We start from the raw sequence: 14034 nt of genomic DNA, 5'->3' as shown, positions 1-14034 counted from the left end.
AGCACAGCATCCCCCTCACCAGGCCCCCCCAATCAGAAGCCTAGTGGTATATGAGGCTGCTAATCTCAAAGTCAGCATTTTGAACCCACAGCTGCTCCCCAGAGGCCAAAAATTGAGTCTTTCTGCTTCTGTAAAGAGTTACAGCCTCAGAAACCCAAAGGGGCAGTTCTACTCTGTCCTATAGGCTCGCTATGAGCCTGAATCCACCTGATGGCAGCGAGTTTGCTTAATCTGTGATGTGACCAGCAGTCCCGGTTGCCATGGTGATGCGGAGCCGGTGTCTGATAGATAGCTGGGGACCTGGTGCCTGGGAGACAAGGGTGTCAGTGTGTGAGGGGAGGTACGGGTAGAGAGAAGAGCCCCAGGTGGTGAGTTTTCCCAGGCCTGTGCCTCTCTGTGTTACAAGTGGTTGATGGCCACCCAGCAAAAGATGGTAATCCTTTTGTATAGTTGGGGTGAGGGAGGGGCTGCTTCCAGCAGTGGGAGTCCTGCCTGGGACCCCTGACCTTCACCCTTCTGACTTCTCATGGTCTTAATGCCTTTAACCAGTCTCCCACTGAAAGATATTTTTGCCAATTTTTTTTTATTACTGCAATCAACCAGTGTTGTAACAATAGCATCCTCTGTGTACATGGGTAATGTTCTCTGTAGAATAAATTCCCCAAAGTAAAATTGCTGTGTCAAAAGCCAAAGGCAATTTTAATTTTCGTGGATAGGGCCAAATTGCTCTCCAAAGACATGGGCAATTTACATCGCCACCAAAATTGGAATCCAATAATTTTAATTAGGATCATATCAACAGTGATGAAGTGCTGCGAAAGAATTTCCCAGAGCCAACACCATGTTGCCAGTTTAATTCTCGGATCAACTGTTTTTGTACAGTGTAGTGCTTCGAAGGATCCAGTGACATTTCATTTTATGGAAACTGTTTTCATTGGGTGATTGTCTTTCTAGTTCATAATAAAGACTTGACATTTCCTATGGGAAGATTGATGTGGTGGTGACCATACAATGCCCCTTGATATGATTGGATGATGAATATGCAAATTATGAGCAAATAAAACTGTTGGGGGGGGTAAGTAAATAACATCGAACTTGATCAAGGACAGGCGTGTCCCTGGTGGTCTTTGACGGGAGGACATTGAAACTACTAAGCTCCATTTTCTTTGGCAAAATGTTGCAGGTCTCATATTTGTTGCTTGCCATCTCCCGTAAATGTTTCTTGAAGAACATCTTTTACGGTGGACGCTCTGTTTTCATTTGAATTGATTGTCTCAGCCAGCGCTGACTTTCCCTAGCGTGTGCCCTATTCATCGCTAACTTTCAAGAGGCCATTCTTCTGCGTGTTTACTTTTTTAAGACCCAGGAGAGCAATGTCCTCCTGACCAGGTCCGGTTCATTTTCCACAATCTGCTTCCACCAGAGAGGTCCCTCCGTGGCACAGGTGCTTTCCGCCCACCTGTTACCCTCGAGGTTGACGGCTCGAACGAGCAGTGCCATCGAAAGAGGTCGAAGGATGGGCTCCCATGAAGCCAAGAACCCTGTACAGCAGTTCTGCTTTGTACCGTGTGGCACCACCAGCCATTGCTGCTGTCATCGTTAGGTGCCACTTAGTCGGGTCCCGTCTCCGTGGGGGTGTGGGTTGAACATCGACCCTGCGCGTAACAGAACAAAACATGGCAGGGCGCGGTGGCCTCTCACAATTGTTCCTCTGCCTGAGCCCATGATTGCAGCCACCGGAGTCCCTCGTGCTTGGAAGCAAGTCAGTGGCAGTAGTTTGGTTGTTGCCGATCTCTGCTCTGCTTGTCACTTTGTTTCCCTTTCTCTTTTAGATCCGTTTGCTTGTCAGTATTCATCAGATGGAACTCAATGGTGGTGGCTTGGTAATCGTCATTATGAATCGGACACAAGATCGAGAACGCCTTAGCTATAGCTTGGCTTAAGAACCGTTTGTAGGGAAATGGTCTAGGGTACACGGCAAAGTAAACTGTTCTGCTGTGGCTGACGGGCTGGGCACTGAGAACACAGCCCCTGGTCCAGCCACTCGTGGTCTAATCAGAGAGAGAGGGGAACTGGAGGAGAGCAGCCAAGGCCTTCCAGATGGAGGGAACAGGCAAACACAAGGTCTGCATTCACTCAGCACATATTGACTGAGCGCCTACTCAGTGCCAGGACTGGGCTGGGCTTTGGGGACACAGGAACGAGAAGCCCAATGCGGCCCTTGTCCTGTGGGGCTCTCAGTTCAGTGGGTGAGAGGCATGTTAAACAGTCACACTGAGCACTGCCACGGGCAATGGCTGGTCAAAGAAAAGCCCAGGGGTCTATGGGAGATTGGCCAATGGCAACCTGACTAATGGAAGCCAAGGATGTCTTCTTTGAGAGAGTGGTTTCTAATCCAAGATGGGCTTTGCCAGGCAGAGAAAGAGTGTTCCTGGCAGAAGGAACTAACCTTGGCCTGAATTGAGAAAAGGCTTGGCTCTTTTGAGGGGCGAAAAACAAGCCCGTGTGTTGAAGCCAGGCCTTCTAACCAGTTCATTCGATCCCCTGCTGAGCATTTTCTTTTCCATTCCCAATAACACTGAATCAGGACCTATGTGCTAACAAGATTCCCATGTGATGTTTATTGATCCCCAGGTGCTCTCTATGCAAATGAACTGGTTTGCAGAGCTGACTGAAATGAAGTGGGCCGGGAGGGGGGAGGGCTTGGGAGATGAAGGAGGTAGACAGATGTCCCCTCCTGCAGGGCTTTATCTAAGGAGTTTGCAGTTTCATTTAAAAAGAACAAGCCAAGGAAGAGTGGCAAAATAAGCGCTGGTATGTTTAGATTAGAAACACATGTTGCAATGTTTGTGGAGAATGAATTCGAGGGGGATAATACGTGCCAGGAAACCAGTCAGAACGAGGCTGCTGCAGCTGTCCAAGGGAGCGAGGACCGTCCCGGTGCTATTCAGAAGACGGAAGTAGTCAGTGGAGTGCTGCGGGTGCAGATGAGATGGAGGGGTGGGCTGGATGTGTGAGGTGCGTCAGTGGGAATCATGGCAACAACCCCCAAGCCCCCCAAAAAGGGCAGCTAGCACATAAAGTGCATCCATATTGATGCAAAGATGTTAGTGTGGGACGAAGGTGTACCTGACCCAAGCCATGGTATTTTCCATTGCCTCATAGGGTGGATGTGAGAGCTGGACACCGAATAAGGAAGACCAAAGAAGAATCAATGCGTCTGAATTACGGCGCTGGCAAAGAATAGGGAAGTACTGTGGCCTGCCAAAAGAACAAACCAATCTGTCCCGCACAAAGTATGGGCAGAGTGCCCCCTAGAGGCAAAGATGATGAGACTTCGTCTTCCATACTTTGGACATGTTGTCAGGATAAAGCAGTCCCCGGAGAAGGACATCATGCTGCATAAAGCAGAGGGGCAGCAAAAAAGAGGAAAACCCTCAAGGAGAAGGATTGACTGCAACAGTGGGCTCAGGCATAGGGAGAGTTGTGAGGATATGGTGCAGGACCGGCCAGTGTTGTTCTGCTCTCACCTTAGCCAAGCTGTGCCTGCGTCTGTGTGTGTTAGTCCGGGTAGACTAGAGAAACAAACCCAGGGAGGCTCGGTATGTTTATAAGAAAGAGCTTTATATATGAGAGCAATGGAATATTGAGAGAACATCCCTGCCCAGGCCAGATCAAGTTCGTAAGTCCAATATTAGTCCATATGTCAGACCAATCTATAGATTTCTCTTCAAACTCAGGAAACACATGCCATGACACCGAGTACAGGAAGATCACAGGCCAGTGGGTGGAACGTCTTGTGGATCCAGTGGCAATAGAAGAATCTCAGCGCTAGCAGGCATCTCCACGTGGCTCCTCCAGCTCAGGGCACTAGTATAGCTCCATGTGTCTTATCAACAAGAATGTCTTGCAGGGAGTGAGCATGTGTCCCTCTTCCAATGAGCTATTTATCCTCTTATCACCTCTAAATGAGGTCATTAAGCTGCAACCTGATTGACAGGCTAAACTCCACCTCTTCACTCTTAAAGTCTCAAATTGACAACAGATTAGGTACTACCACAATGTCCAAGAGTTTTACTTCAAAGAGGGTGTCATTTAATGCCTTCCCTTTGGTTTACACGGCATTCTGTTGCTTTGCCAGGGCCCATTGGAGCTTCCGGAGCAGCTGTCTTGGAGTAATCCCACGAGGTGTCCCCGGTGGGTGCAGCTGTGATCGAGCTTGCTTGTGTGCAGCAGGGAAACCCCCAGGCGTCCCTTGCATTGTTTCCTTTGTCTTCCTTTTGTTGCTTTCCTCACAGGAAGAGGGCTTAGTTGTTTGCTTTTCATTTGGAAGTCAACTCCATCGCTTTGAGAATCTTATGTTTTATTATCTCTTGCAACTATTTTTTCCATTTATGAGAATTTTTTTCCACTTATGAGTATTCAACCCTGTGAAAATTTTAGGCACAAATTACCCGTGTCTCGAGGAATAGATAATGCAAATCCGAAAAGAGAATAAGGTACAAAAAATGAGGGTAGCTGTGTCCTCTAAACCCACTGCCATTGGTCAGTTCTGAGTCATAGCAGCCGTGTATAGCGTTTCTGAGACTGTCAGTCTTTACAGTGGCAGATGACTTCATCTCTCCTGAGAGTTCATCTTTCCCCCCAAGATTGACTAGGGAGTATGACCTGCTGACCTTGGGGTTAGCAGCCCAACACCTAAGCCACAGCATCACCAGGATCCTTTATGAGTATTTTTTCAAAAAACAATTTAATATCAAGTTGATTGTGATTCATGACAACCCCATTTCAGAGAACTGCACCTCACTGCATTTTCAATGACTGGTCTTTGGCAGTAGATCGTTAGGCCTTTCTTCTGAGACCCCTCTGAGTAGATTCTGTATTAGAGCTTAAATTCTAAGCACTTGGTTTGCTGAAGGCTGTGGCTAACAGTAAAAGCCTCAACTCTGTGTTCTCTAGAGAAACAAAACCAGGACACTTTAGATAGATAGATGATCGATAGATTAGATAGATAGATAGATAGATAGATAGATAGATAGATAGATAGATAGATAGATAGATAGATAGATAGATTTGTATAGTGAGAAAGAATATAACAACCAGTTAGTCCACACAGTAGTACAGACAGCTCAGTTCAACTAAATTTCCTAGAACAGTTAATATACTGAAGGTCCTTCAACTCATGCAAGCTGCTGGTCCAAGGTCAAGGAAGCAGAAGTGGAGTCTGCCCTCAAGCAAGACAAGCAGGGTGCGGCAGCAACAGCAGAAAGATGAGAAGTTGAGACATAGCAGAAGCCAGTAGGGCGGAAGCATATGGAAGTGGTCCCATGGATCCTCAAGCTCTAGCAAACCATTCATGGGAAGGTGACATGATCCACAGGTTGGCTTGGCCCACAGTAGTGCAGCAAACAATAGTGAAAGCACATGGTTGAGGCAAAGGACTAGTTCAGGCAGCAGAGCACTGGGTCAGATCACCAGGGAGAAAGAAGGGAGGGGGCCTGCCTTGAAAATCCATCTATCTTGTTGCCCTCCAATCAAGCTGTGTCTTGATTAAACTCCACCCACATATTCCTGTCAAAGCCTAGTTGAAACCATAAACCGAACTATCACAAACTCAATTTTCATTCTTGAAATAAATTCAATTTCCATTTGAGTTCTTTCTGACCACTGACTAGCAATGTGACATAAACTTTATCCTCGGGCAGAGTGTGTTTGAATGGAGATTAAGACGCCTCTATTCAGTCATCCAGCCCAGTTGTAAGCAAGAATTGACACATTTGAGTTATGTGTTGGTGAAGAATATTGAAAGTACCACGGATTGCCAAAAGAATCAACTGATCTGTCAAAGGAATTGCAGCCAGAGCACTCCTTAGAAGCGACGATGGAGAGACTTTGTTCTCAAGTACTTTCTTTGGACATGTTATCAAGGAGATACCAGTCCCTGGAAAAGGACATCATGCTTGGTGGAGCAGAAGGACCGCAGAAGAGAAAGACTTTCAGCAAGATGAATTGACTTAGTGATTGAAACAACTGGGCTCAAGACTGATACCCACTGGGCAGTCTATGGTCTTGTTGTACAATGGCCAATCTGGGGAGGAATAGTCTTGCCCTCAGGGTGCATGCCTAGAAGTGACCTGAATGGAAGTTTGGACCAGGGCCTCAGGGTCATGAATCAGTCATACCCCACCTATCTAGTAGTTAGGTAGTCAGAGGGCACCAGCACTCATCCTCAAAGCTTATCTACAATTGTGTGCATATCCCAATCATAGTCCTATTCCAATGTCCATAGTCCCACCTGCAACAGCTATGAATTGACCTGCTGCCAATTGCAATTTGGTGACAATTTCCTTTGTTTTTGGTGATTGATAAAGAAGCCACGTGGCTATGAAACCTTTAGACATTACTGTGGCCTCATCTGGTTGGTTTACCTTTGTCTTCTCTTTGTCCTGTTTTAGATTTCATAAAGAGATCTCTAAAAATAGATATTTTTTAATTTATGCTTTTTTCTCCCCTAGAACAACTCCAACCTCCCACCTTTCAGTTAGTAGCTGAGCATGCAACCATTTACACTACCCAGCATGCTCAAATCACACATAAACTCAAATGAATAAATAAATAAACCAATGGGGAGCCACATGTTACAGAGGGTGGAACTACTCCATAGGGTTTTGTCACCCATGATCTTTATGGAAGCAATGGGGAGTTTTTTTGTTTAAGCACTCTGCTGGGTGGGTTTAAACTACCAATAGTTTAATAGGTTAATAGTTAAGTGTAAAACCATTGGGCCATCTAGGGACCTTGAATCTCAAGCTTGATAGACAAAATAGGATTCTGATCACAAAAACACAGTGCTCTAACAAATCACCACCTACTCATTTGTAGAGTGCTCTCTCTGTGTTAGAACAGCATCAGTTTTTTCAAGTAGGATACAAGATGGACAAGATGATCCATTTGCAGAGACAGAAGAGAATATTAGATTTGTACTGATGGGTTGGGTTGGTTTTTGGTTTTCAAAGTTTTATTTGAAGCAGTTTGTAATCATCATCAGGTTTAATCCTGAGAAACAAGCAAGGGAGAGAAATCTTTTCAGCCCATTTTAGAATCTAGGACTGCGGCCAAGGTGGATAACAGGCAGCCTCAAGGTCACAGATAGTGGAGAAGAGAGATGCATAAGGTGAGGTCCCAGAGAGTAGCATGTGCGTGCACACACACACACACACACACACACACACACACACACACACAGAGCCAGGCACAGGAAGTGTTCTTACGTGGGTTGGATATAGGCAGGCCCCTCTGACCCTTAAACCCTTGTAATTTTGCCCTTCCCAAACCCTGGAAAGTACTCAAGTTGGGGGGGCGGGGAGTGTCCCTGTGCACATCCCATACACCTTTCATGGGCAAAGAGCAGAAAGCCACCTAGCTGGGTGCTGCTCAGGCAGCTTTGACGGGGAGTTTTGGTGGCATCAGAAACGTCTCCTTCAACCTTGCCCATCACAGGCACAGCATCAGGGGCCTAGGGAACCCACACTGGGGGCCAGGGCCAGGTGGGGTAGCTATGACCAGTGTGGCAGCCTCACCAGTTGGCCTTCACTGCCATGATGTCACTCACGAGGATCTGGGCCAGACAGAAGCCAACAAAGACCCTGGCCAGGATGATCACATTATCCTGTGGCCATTTCTCAAACCGCCCCACACGGCCTTTGGTGTGGATGGAGCCCCGCTGCGCCAGCTCCCGTTTGAGGAGGACATCGTAGTCATACTGGGTGTTGAGAACATCCTCTGTAGGGCGTCTGATGCAGCAGAAGAGCACCCACAGCACTCCAGACTTGGGTTCAAGTCCGTGCAGTTGTAATAGATGTTGAGGTTCCCAATCATTGAGCCCTCATGCCCTGAGGCAAGACCGGTTTTCCTGAGCAAAGTCAGTGAGGTTTTGCAGGTCAGTGTCCTCTCTGTAGGCCTTCAACAGCAGATGTTAAAGCCAGACTGAAAGTATTTCCCACAGCAGCAAACCTGGGTTTCCTGAAAGTACTGGTGGTTGGGGCATAGTGAGTGGCCCCTGCCCTGCACCCCAGACCCTTCATCCCAAGAGAGAATGGAGTCGAGAACTGAGCCCAGCCCTCTGCAGGCCCCCTGGGCTCGAGCCTCTTGGGCCTAGCTGTGCAGCTTTTCCTCTGTAGTCTCAGCCTATTTATAGTTATTTTTAATTAAAAGGTCAGGTATTAAGCTGTATTAGTGTTTACTGCATAATTTGACCAAGAAGGTCCCCTGCAATCTATCTATTGCATGCATCATGGATGGTATCCATGGGAGCCCCAAACTGGGGGACGATGGTGCTCTCCCTCTCACTGGTTGCTCAGCTTTCGGCATATTTTCGTATGTTTCAGTTTACCTCCTGTAGGATGTCATCCACAAGGGTTCATGTGACAGAATTTAAATCTGTAAATTGCAGTGTTTTAATAATACTTGAAAATACTTTAAAAGATGGCTGTGTACAGGGAAGCAACCAAACCCACATGGAAGAAGCACATCAGCCTGTGTGATCGTGAGGTGTCGATGGGTATGGGTATCAGAAGTTCAAAAACAAGCAGTCAAATTGATGTGAAGGAGAATGGACAAAGTGGAGACCCAAAACCCACCTGTAAGATCATTGAACAGTCCCTCACAGAAGGGCCACACATGATAAACAGAGGGTGTGGTATATTACTGATGAAACACAAAACTAGTTCTTTAATATTTCCTCCCCTCTCTATTATGGTTTTTGTTTTCCCTCATTAATCATGTTAGATCTGCGTATGTTTGTTTGTATAATTAAGATCATTCGATGCAGATGCATGAAAGCCAAGATAGATAACCCTTCAGAAACAGTAACGGGAGTAATGATTCTCTGAGGGGACGGGATTAGAGGTGGGGAAGGGGGGAAAGGGAGAGCTGATGGCTGTGATAACTGCATAACCCCACTCAAGGGGAACGAATAACAGAATCGTAGGTGAACAGATGTATTAGATGATGTAAGATATGTCAATATATGTATATAAATAAGGGCTCGGGGGTGGGGGGGAGGGGGGAGAGGGAGGGGAGAAAGGGGAGCTGATCTCAAAGAATTCAAGAAGAAAGAAATGTTTTGAAACTGATAGTGGCAGCAATTGCACAATTATGCCTGGTCTAATTGAATTATGGATTGTTATAATATCTGTAAGAGCTCCCAATAAAATGATTAATAAAAATATAAAAAGATGACTGTATATTTTCCCAGCTATTTTTTTTCTCCTAAAAGGAGCTTGTGTGGTCCATCGGTTACATGCTGGGCTGCTAACTGCAAGGTCAACAGTTCAAAACCACCAGCTGCTCCGAGGGAGAAAGACAAGGCTTTCTACTCAGGCTTTCTATTCTGATAAAGAGTTACAGTCTCAGAAACTCACGGGCAGTTCCACCCTGTCCGATAGGGTCACTATGAGTCAGCATCACCCTGTCCGATAGGGTCACTATGAGTCAGCATTGACTTTATGACTAAGATTTTTTCCTTAAACATCTACTAACAAATGGGTGTAAAAGGGACACAGGAGGTGTTTCATACTCTATGCATATATTTTCCCCCTAATCACATGGTTTGGAAATATGTAACTGTGGGAGTGCTTAGCTGGTACAAACCATTAATGCGCTGGGCGCTAAGAGAAAGGTGGAAGTTTCAAGTCCACCAGGAGGCACCTCAGAAGAAACTTGGCAAGTTACTTCTGAAAGATCGCCGCTGCTGAAAGCCCCATTCTACTCTGAAATATGGGATCTTGATGAGCCGCAGTCAAGCCTGCAACATCTGGTCCGTGTGTGGCTGTTCCCGGAAGGGGGCCACCACCACTGCCCGGTCCCGTGATCTTGTCTGAGGAAGGAAGAGATGGACTCCGATGGTCTCAGAGATAGCCTTCTACCGGCATGCTGCGTCGCCTGGGTATCTCCAAGCCACTGATGCAGCAGTTGAAGTGGCTCTACAGGAATGAAGTGGTGTTCTTGAAGGAAATTATATCCTGGGTGATTGCTCAACAGGGTGGTACGTGGCAGCCTTCAACAAAGGTATGTCGTGTGAGGCTGTGTAGTCCCTCCGCTTTGAAGAGGGCCTGTTGTAGAAAAAATAAATTAGATGACGTGAATTTAATAACTATCCACTTATAATGCATGGACATTATTGCATCTGTCAGGCACGGACTGACTTCTGCTGCAGGTGGCTGTGCAGGAAAGAAGCTTAGGCCAAGTGCCACTATCAAATGGAAGAACGAGGATTACACAGCGGCAAAGTGAGCGGGGCTGATTTCACATATCACTCTCGGCACGTGGAGGCAAAACATGGGCAAATGATTGCAAGTGGCACTGAGTTAGCAAAAGCTCCTGGATCCGCCGAGCATCCTTTTAGAAAGAAACCCTCTGTGTGAGGTGGGTGAAGGGAAGACACTGGTACCGCCCGCCATGTGTCACGGTGTCCAGCGTCCAGGAGCCAGATCGAAAAGATTGTGATTCCCATGGTGCCCAGAGTGCTAACCCAGCAGCAGGCTGGCGCTGATGCCTGCAGAATTTCCCCCAGGGTCTCTTCTGAAGTGGTCTCACTCCCACTGGCCTCGGCAGCACATTTGAGCGATGCGATGGAGAAGGGGCCTTTAGAGCAATTTTGGGATGAGCATGTTAAGCCAAGAATACCTGACGATTAAGAAGGAGCCAGCCACATGGGGCACTGAGGGCAAAGTGTTCCAGGCAGAAGCAACAGCAAGTGCAAACCCCACACAACATGGGCACAGGTAGCCTACTTAAGGAGAAAGGAAGCCATTGTGGCTGGAAAGGAGAGCTCTCTGGAGAACGATGTTAAGAAGGTCGGGGAGTAATCTGGAGCCACAGGGAAGACTTTTCATATTATTCGAGCTGAACTGCGCGGGGGGCACAATGACTCAGTTCCCTCCTTCCAGGCTAGAGCCCTCACGTGACACCCCAGCCATCGCACCTCAAGCACAGCCACCAATCCCACTGTCAGCAGGAGCTTGTAGGTTGCTGTGGGGCCGGGCACATTTCATGAGAGTTCCCAGGCTACAAGGAACTAGGAAGAAAGGCCTGGAGATCTACTTCCAACATAGAGCCAACCAAAACCTCTAGGGATCACAACAGTCTGACCTGCCATCGACCCTGGGCCGGCGTCGGACTGGTTGGTGTGTTGTTGCACTGTCATGGGGTCGCGCTGAGTCAGGGAAAGCCATGCATCGGGCACTGACTCCCTCCTCCCCCCGCAGCGGTTAACAGTGAAAACAAGCTGCAATGGAAAATGGGAGTAGGCCACAGGGGAGTGGCAATGAGCTAACTTATTTTGAAAAAGACACATTTGGCTGAAGGGATGCCCCTGACCTCCTGCTCCAAGTCCTTCCAAAGAATCAGAGAGTCAGCGGCCCAATCATGGTGGGAGAGTATTACCCAGTACAGAGTGTCACTCAGCCAAGCCGTCATTTCAAAGCAAAGGTGCATTCCAAAGGGGCATGGGGCCGGCGGCCTCGGAGGCTGAGTGATACAGCGTGCACATACCTATTCTCCTTTCACAACTACGTGCTAACCAAAGGGAGGACCGTTCATGATTGGTGTGGGGAGGAGGGGGACCTTCTGATAAGCCGGCGGTCGTTCCCTCACTTTCCCGGATATGGTCCGGCCGAAAGTGTCACGGATCTCCTAGGTGATGGTCAGCTGTCATCGCACGAGTGGGTGTGACTTTTATTATAACAAACAATGAGTTTTTAATGATCCCCTGCAGATCATTCTTTCCCCACTGCATATGTTCACAGTGGGAGTGGTTGTTGTCGTTGTTGTTGGGTGCCATCCAGCTGGTGCTGACCCATAGCGACCCTATGCATGACAGAATGGAACACTGCCCAGTCCTGTGCCAGCCTCACGATGGTTCCTACGCTTGAGCTCATGGTTGTAGGCACTGTGTCCACCCCTCTCCTGAGGGCCTTCCTCTCTTTGGCTGCCCCTCTACTTTACCGAGCATGATGTCCTTCTCTGGGGACTGGTCTCTCCTGACAGCATGAGACCAAGTCTCCCCAGCCAAGGAGCACTCTGGCCACCCCACTTCGAGAGCGATTTGTTGGTTCCTTGGGCAGTCCGGGATAGTTCACTATTCTTTGCCTCACTTCTTTGGTCTTCCTTACTCAGTGTCCATCTTTCACATGCAGATGAGGTCATGGAGGACAGCAGGGCTTGGCTCAGGCACTCTTTCGTCCTCGGAGTAACTTCCTTGCACTTCAACACTCATAAAGAGGTCTCGTGCAGCAGATTTACCCGATGCAACGCATTGCTTGATCTCCTGACTGCTATTTCCAAGGTGAAAGCGAGTTCTCCAATCCCAGGGTCTTTGAATTAGTAAAGTTCACTGCAGTGTATCAGCTGAATTCTTCTAGGGGTGTTTCTGGGGGGAATTTTCCCGTTTCCTGGTTCTCCCCTGGCAGCTGGAGAATGGCTGCAGGAAGACAGGAATGGAGGCAGAGTAGAAGGAGAGCCATTGGAGCTGGGTAGCTGGGATGAAGAGAAGTGGATAGATTTGAGATGGCACGTGCTAGTTAAAACGAACAGGATCTGCCCAAGAGCAGGTGAGTGATGGAATACGCCTCCTAGGGCTGGCGTTGGCGTATTGGAAAGGAGTGGGGTGAGGCTGTCACTGAGGATGCAGCGCAGACCGCAGCCAGGCAGGGTTCGAGCAGAGGCTCTGGAGTTCCGTTTTGGAGCACAGGGCGTGGCGAGAGGTAGATCTCCGGGAAGCTCTCAGGGGAGAGGCCTGAGCTGAAGACCGGGAGCTGTGACTCAGCACATCGATGTCTGACAAACGGCAGGATGGAGTGAAATTCCCCCAAGGACAGAACAGAGGCTCCGGCTGATCCCTGAGGAATGCCAGGGTCAGACCGCAGGTAGGGGAGGCCGTGAGAAGGAGCAGCAAGGGCCTGGCGGAGATGCCAAGGCCATGGGAGGGACTGATGCAGTTTAGATGGAGGATGGGGATGGAACATTCCAAATAGGTCCAATATTAAATTAGTGACTGTCACATATTCTTCCTCCCTCCCTCCCTCCTTTCCATCCTTTCTTTTCCTTCCTTCCTTTCCTGCCTTGCATTCTGTCCTTCTGGCGGCATTCAAGATGAGGATCTTGCCAAGAATCCACATTTCGCTGTCAGTTCCTGCCTTTGCCACCTGGCAGGCCCACCCTCCTGTTACACACTGAATTGTATCCTGTCATGACCCTCCTGTTATATGCACTGCATTGTGTCCTCCCAAAATGCCGCTTTGAAATCCCAGCCCTGTACCTGTCAGTGGGAGAAAGGTGAGACTCTCTGCTCCTGTGAAGTGCAGCCTTAGTTCTACTCTGTCCTGTGGGGTCACAGGGAGTCAGAAGCAACTCGATGGCAGTGAGCTTGGTTTGGGATCTGGAAACACAGACCTGTTGGGAAAAGGGGGGTTTCTTCTGTTATGTTCATGAGGAGGTGCTGCAGTAGGGTGGATCTTAAACCCAATTACTTCTGAGTTATAAAAAGCGCAAAATAAACACAAAGAGGAAGGAGAAGACATGTGGGAAACAGAACCGACAAGAGAGTGTATAGGGACAAACTCAACATTCCTACGTTAAGGAGTCTGAAAGGCCAAGGCTCCTGGGTTGGAGTTGCATCCCACTTATATTCTCCTACGATGTTCCCCCCATAATAATGCCAAATGTAAGGTGCTGTTTGCAAACACCTGGTCACGGACTATACACTTGGAGGTCAACTGCTTATTCGCTATCTGCCTGAAAGTTACCTGCCATCAAAGAGAGTCTGTCCCACCCTAAGTAGGACCCACTCCCTTCTGATAAGGATAATGGATTGTTCCTGTGAAGGAGAGTTCAAAGACACCTAAGGTCAAGCCAACTCAGGATGACCAAGGTTAGGCTGCCGTCTTGACTCTAGAGCCTGCCCATCATGTTACGTATATGCCTTCATGTCACATGTGTGCCCCTAGTGCCTCCCCTTCCTATTGCATGCCCACC

General features: G+C 48.1%; 1 pseudogene; it reads right to left on the bottom strand.

Annotated features, from left to right (window-relative positions):
- Nucleotides 1–7576: 7576 nt before the first annotated feature.
- On the bottom strand, nt 7577–11206 carry LOC115871319 (annotated as a pseudogene).
- Between the last annotated feature and the right edge of the window lie 2828 nt (nt 11207–14034).

The sequence above is a fragment of the Echinops telfairi genome, unplaced genomic scaffold (assembly GCF_000313985.2).
Source record: "Echinops telfairi isolate 266 unplaced genomic scaffold, ASM31398v2 ScPeMD7_5592;HRSCAF=6446, whole genome shotgun sequence".
NCBI lineage: Eukaryota > Metazoa > Chordata > Mammalia > Afrosoricida > Tenrecidae > Echinops > Echinops telfairi.
The sequence above is the reverse complement of the archived record's forward strand: the minus strand, read 5'-3'. Positions and strand labels throughout refer to the sequence as shown.